Genomic DNA, 5,680 nt, shown 5'->3' with positions numbered 1-5,680 from the left:
ATTAAAAAAACAGAGAGATGTAGTTAAATTTAAGAATAGAGGAATAAATGCAAGAAGATAGAAGTACTTAAAATTTTAGACGGAGACTTTAGCCGAGGCAGTATAACTCTTGCCACAATACAGACCATCTTGTAACCATTCTCACCTGCCTTTATTTCCTCTTCGATCTTTGGCCATGATGATGATTTGAGAAATGACCAGAAATTCTGACTTGCCAGCACCGTAACTGTATAGCTCCAAAGGCCAATGCTGGGGCTGGTTTTGAGATATTTCAATTTTCAGATGATTTATGAACACCATTTTTCCTACAAGGTCCTTCAAAATCCAATTCAGGTGCCATGTCTTTTCTGAAAAGTTTCCAATTCTTCCAGCTGAAAGAGATCTCAGCCTTCTCTGAACACATGGCATTTATCGATCCTTTTAGGGCTCTACTAACTTCGTATCTTGGATTATGTTTGTTTATTTTTCAGTCACACCTTACTACTTGAGGCCAGAATCATAGCCTCCTCACCTTTGTGTCCTCCCAGACACCAGGGCAATATGTGCTCGGTAAACATCTGTGCTTTTGCTCCTGTTTTCTTCTCTGTCCGAAATATGCTTTGTAGGAGAATTCCACAGCAGCCTTTTCCCTCCTTCGACTTACAGCTGCTGGATTTTCTTCGAGGAACCCACGCTTCTCCATTCTTAGTCTGTGTGATTTGGGCTGACTCCACCCCTCCAACTATCTCTGTGGGCAGGCTCATCAAAATAGTCCAAATCTTGAGACTCTTCCCATAGAGGTTGCTGATCTGGCCCATGTAAATCTGGAGTTGGTGGTGACCATTTTGCCATGGCATGGGACGAGGCTGCCTAGGAATAAAGCCAACATGAAGAAAAGTGGGGCCGAGCCTTGGAGAGAGACTGGTTCCAGGAATATTGTTTGGATACCAGGGTGCTCCAGCCTGGAGCCAAATTTGCTCCAAGGCTTCTCAGTCTTATGAGCCAATCATTCCCTCTTCTTTATTTAAACCAGTTTGAGTTGGGTTTCTGCCACTTGTGATTGGAAGACTCCTGTCTGATATACTCTCTGTTACTTCTCACCATGTCCAGTCCATCCTTCAAGGCTTGGAGAAGGTCAGATGTCCTCTGGAAAGACTTCACATCTCTCTATTCTTTATCTCATTCACATTGTTATTCGTTAATTTTACCTTCAACAAAAATTTAGTAAGCATTTGAACAGAAGTAGATCTATAAAAAAAATAAGGTTGTTTTTGCTTCTAGGGAGTGATATTTACAGAAAATCTTATGGCTTAGGCAATTTCATATAATTTTTTATCTCCTTTAATCCTTACTTTAGTCTTGCAAAATACGTAGCTGTTATGGATTGGATTGTGTCCTCCCAAAATTATGTGTTATAAATCCTCGCCCTTTTACCGTGGATGTAATCCCGTTTGGGAATAGTGATTTGTTATGTTAATGAGGACATGTCACTGTAGGGTTGTCTTCAGCCAATCACTTTTGATATGTAAAAGAGCAGCAGGCACAGAAGAAAGCAAGTATTCACGCCACGTGGAGATCACCAAGAAACTGAGGAAGAGAAGCTGAGAGACAAGGATTTTCCCCCAGAATCGACAGAGAGAGCTTTAACCTAGAGCCAGCACACTGAATTTGTAAGGAAATAAATGTTTTTGTTCATACCACCCCACTTGTGGTATTTCTGTTACAGCAGCACTAAGAAACTACGACAGTAGTACTATCTGCATTTTATAGATGGGAAAACTGAGGATCAGAGAGGCTCAGAGGTTATAAAATAAATAATTTTTGCATGTGAGGATGTGATGGGAATTGAGGAAAACATAAACTTTGGCAGAGGACCTTGCCAGGGACCCATGGGAGTGAGGCGCCCTGAACCTTAGCTTCATCTGCTTCATAGTAAATCTCCTCTAAAAACGCTAGATCAAAACTGTTATGTAGAGTGATCAAGGATACAGACAAAAAGTGTAGGGAAAGTATTACAGGGGTTTGTCAGATAGTTAAAAAGGTCTTGTTTTAATGCATTATGTGGTACTTGTGATATTTCCCATTTAAAAAAAATTATAATGTGTTGTGACTTTTTTTTCTTATAAATAAATATCCACCAAGTACTCCTTTTATGAAAAAATCCCCCTCCCAGCCCCCCATAATAGAAGAAAAATGGAAACACTTAAGGCCTCACAAAATCTATATTTGCCCCTGCTGAGAGTAACTATCAAATGGCTCTTGTTAGGTAATTTCCCTAAACACTTGTGAAATTCAACTCGTAATATTTCATATCCTTCTGGAGATGTAGTCAGTATTCACTTTCACTTTTCTTCAGGAACAGGGGACATGACACGTCTGTGTTTGCAAATTCCAAAGTGATAAGATTCCTCTTGCTTTCTAATTGTGTGGCAGTTTCTTTGGGCTCTGATTCAGAATCTGGTAACCTGTTGTCATCAAGTCGATTCTGACTCATGTTGACCCCATGTGTGTCAGAGCAGAACTCTGCTCCATAGAGTTTTCAATGGCTGATTTTTTGGAAGTAGATCACCAGGCCTTTCTCCTGAGGCACCTCTGGGTGGACTCAAACCTCCAGCGTTTTGGTTAGCAGTGAAGTGTGTCACCACTTTGCACCACCCAGGGACTCCCAGGATCTGGTACAGGACACTTTTTTGCCAATGAGCAGTCCACAAGGCAAGACTTTCTGGCTTAGCGCAAAATAATGAAATTGTATATTGCAACAGAGTACTATTAACTGCAATTTATGCACACACAGGGCAAGGCCCAGGAAAAAAAATTGCTTTACCCAAGTTCATGGGATAATGAATGTCAGAGCTGCAATTACAATTTTCTGATTCCCCAATTTGTAGGTTTACAATCCTGTGCAACAAACAAACAAAACAACAACAAAAAATGACCATGAACACAGATGGGCTTCTAACCCCTGCTAATGAGAGCATCACTCTTTATTGCTGGGATAATTAAGCAAATATTTAGTGGTCAGAACCCACCCAGACTTTAAATAAAATCAGTCAAATCCCAGTCCCCTGGGAGATGTTGATTTTGCAATTTTCTTTTATTCTTTAATGTAATTCCTTGGTTTGTGCGTGTGTCTGTGTGGAAGCTGGGGTGGGGGGTGGTTGTTCTTATTTTTAGGATTTAAACCATTATGCCTATTGAAAAGCCCCATTGCCTAGCAAGGTCGTGCTTCTGACACTCAAAAAGCACCAGCTCAAAGATCAGGAGAGCATTTTATCCTTCCTGATTGCTCTCCCCTCCCCACCCTGAATTTTCCTTCTTCTTTATGGAATTAGACCCTTAAAGTAAATTGCAGTTGCAGACAGCTCCCCCTGTGTGAAGCAATGTGTAGCCTACCATCCTACCTGACACTATCATTGACATTTCTTGTGTAAATAACAGCAGTGGATTCAGCACTTTCAAGAAGGGAAGTTGGAAAAATAATGAACTGTTCTTTCTAGACGAAACATACTGTACTCTCCAGAAATTACAAGAGTCCAAGGAGTGAAAGAAGAACAAATTAATACATAATGCTTGCATTATTTTCATTATAACCGATCCCTTCCACTCTTCATTACTGATTTTCTTACTCAGCTATACGTTTTCCTTTTTTCCATAGCTCTTACACCCTGTTTGAACAAACTATAGACTTTATTTATTTATTGAGACTACTGTTTATTGTCTGTCTCTGCTTGCTAGAATGTAAGATCTAGGGATGCAGGAATTTTTTATCTAGATACATCCCAAGCACCTAAAATAGTAGCTGGCACATAATAAAACCAAAAAACCAAATCAGTTGCAGTAGAATTGATTCCAACTCATGGTGACCTCACATGTGTCAGAGTAGAACTGTGTTCCATAGAATTTTTGGTGACTAATTTTTTGGAAGTATATCACCAGGCCTTTCTTCGCAGACACTGCTGGGTGGACTCGAACGTCCAACTATTTGGCTAGCAGTCCAGTGCTTAACTGTTTGCACCACGCAGGCACATAATAGGCAGTCAGGAAATAGTTGTTGAATGAATGTGCATATGTCCTGTGTGTCAGTACTTGGAGAGCAAAAAGTGAGTATGATACTATACCGTCCTCTGAGAAGTTTAATTACTTTATCCATAGACTAAAATTTTGGCATTATGTATTTATGCCATTCTTATTCTTATTTTCAGAAACTCGACTTGTTTGCAGTGGCAATAAACCAAAAAAAAAAAAAAAAACCCATAAAACCAAACCTGTTGCCCTCGAGTCAATTCCGATTCACAGCAACTGTATAGGACAGAATAGAACTGCCCCATAGGGTTTCCAAGAGTGGCTGGTGGATTTGAACTGCCTACCTTTTGGTTAGCGGCCAAGCTCTTAACTGAAAAGAATCCATTTTCCTTGCAGATTTTTTCTCAGTTCTGGCCAGTGAGACATAATTAAAATTCTATTAGGGACATTGAGGAAAATTTTGCACTCCTCATATAGGCATCTCCTTTTCCTCTTTGTCTCTTTTTTCCTGTCTAGAATGTGGATGTGATGGCTGGAGGTACAGCTGCCATATTGAGACACCGTGGATGAAAGGAAAATACTAAAGATGGCAGAGTAAAAAGCTACAAGTGGTAAGAATAGGATGGGCTACTCCTGGACTGGTTATATGAGAAAAATAAAAACGTTTTTGTTTAATTAAGCCATTTTATATGGATTGACATTACATGGAATTGAAAACTATCCCAAGAAATACACCCATATCAAGTCATGACTTAGCTAACTAGTGGTAATATTTTTTACTCTCCCAACCTTTCAGAAAATTAAGCCCCCTGGATCTGCTCTACATTTTGCATGCTTTACTACCATGGACCTACGAATCTCAGAGCTACAGAGGAGAAAGAAAGAAGACTAAAGTGCTACATGATCTGCTACAAGGAATAAATTTAACAAACACATCTGTTGTTACTGTTGTTAGCTGCTGTTGAGTTGGTCCCTGCCTCATAGTGACCCCATGTACAGTGGAACAAAATACTGTCTGGTCCTGCACCATCCCCATGATCAGTTGCAGATGAGACGGTTGTGATCCATAGAGTTTTTATTGGTTGATTTTCAGAAGTAGATTGCCAGGCCTTTCTTCCTAGTTCATTTTAGTCTGGAAGCTCTGCTGAAACCTGTCCAGCATCATAGCAACAATTCTGTCCACTGACAGATGAGTTCACTTAAAATGCTAGAGGACAAAATATATCTACTATATCTGTTCTGGAAAAAGCAACCCCTTTCTGGTAGATGCTTCTTTTGTTTGTTTATTTTACCCCTCTGGTGGCACTAGATTAGATTCATTGCTGTCCATGTTCAGAGACTAAGTATAGATACTGAAATTTCAGATAATAGTGCTGACACATTTGGAAATCTCTTGTGCTAATATAGTGGTTGCCGTGACTCACACACAGGTATGTGAGTGTGTGTGAGTGTGTGAGAGTGTGAGAGCCTGCAGGAGTAGGGAAATCACACATGCCCCTTATTGTGGATTTCAGAGTTGGTGCTGTGATTTTTTTTTTTTTTTGGTAATGTAAAGTTAAATTGTATAAAAGGAAATTTACAATCTCCTTCTGCCAAGGACATTCAGCAGGATTAGCTGTGTGTGTACATGTGTTTAAGGTGCTATCTTTTTTTTTTTTTTTTTTAAATATTTTATTGT

The sequence above is a fragment of the Trichechus manatus genome, unplaced genomic scaffold (assembly GCF_000243295.1).
Source record: "Trichechus manatus latirostris isolate Lorelei unplaced genomic scaffold, TriManLat1.0 scaffold00082, whole genome shotgun sequence".
In the NCBI taxonomy this organism is placed as follows: Eukaryota; Metazoa; Chordata; class Mammalia; order Sirenia; family Trichechidae; genus Trichechus; species Trichechus manatus.
This window is presented reverse-complemented; position numbering follows the sequence as displayed.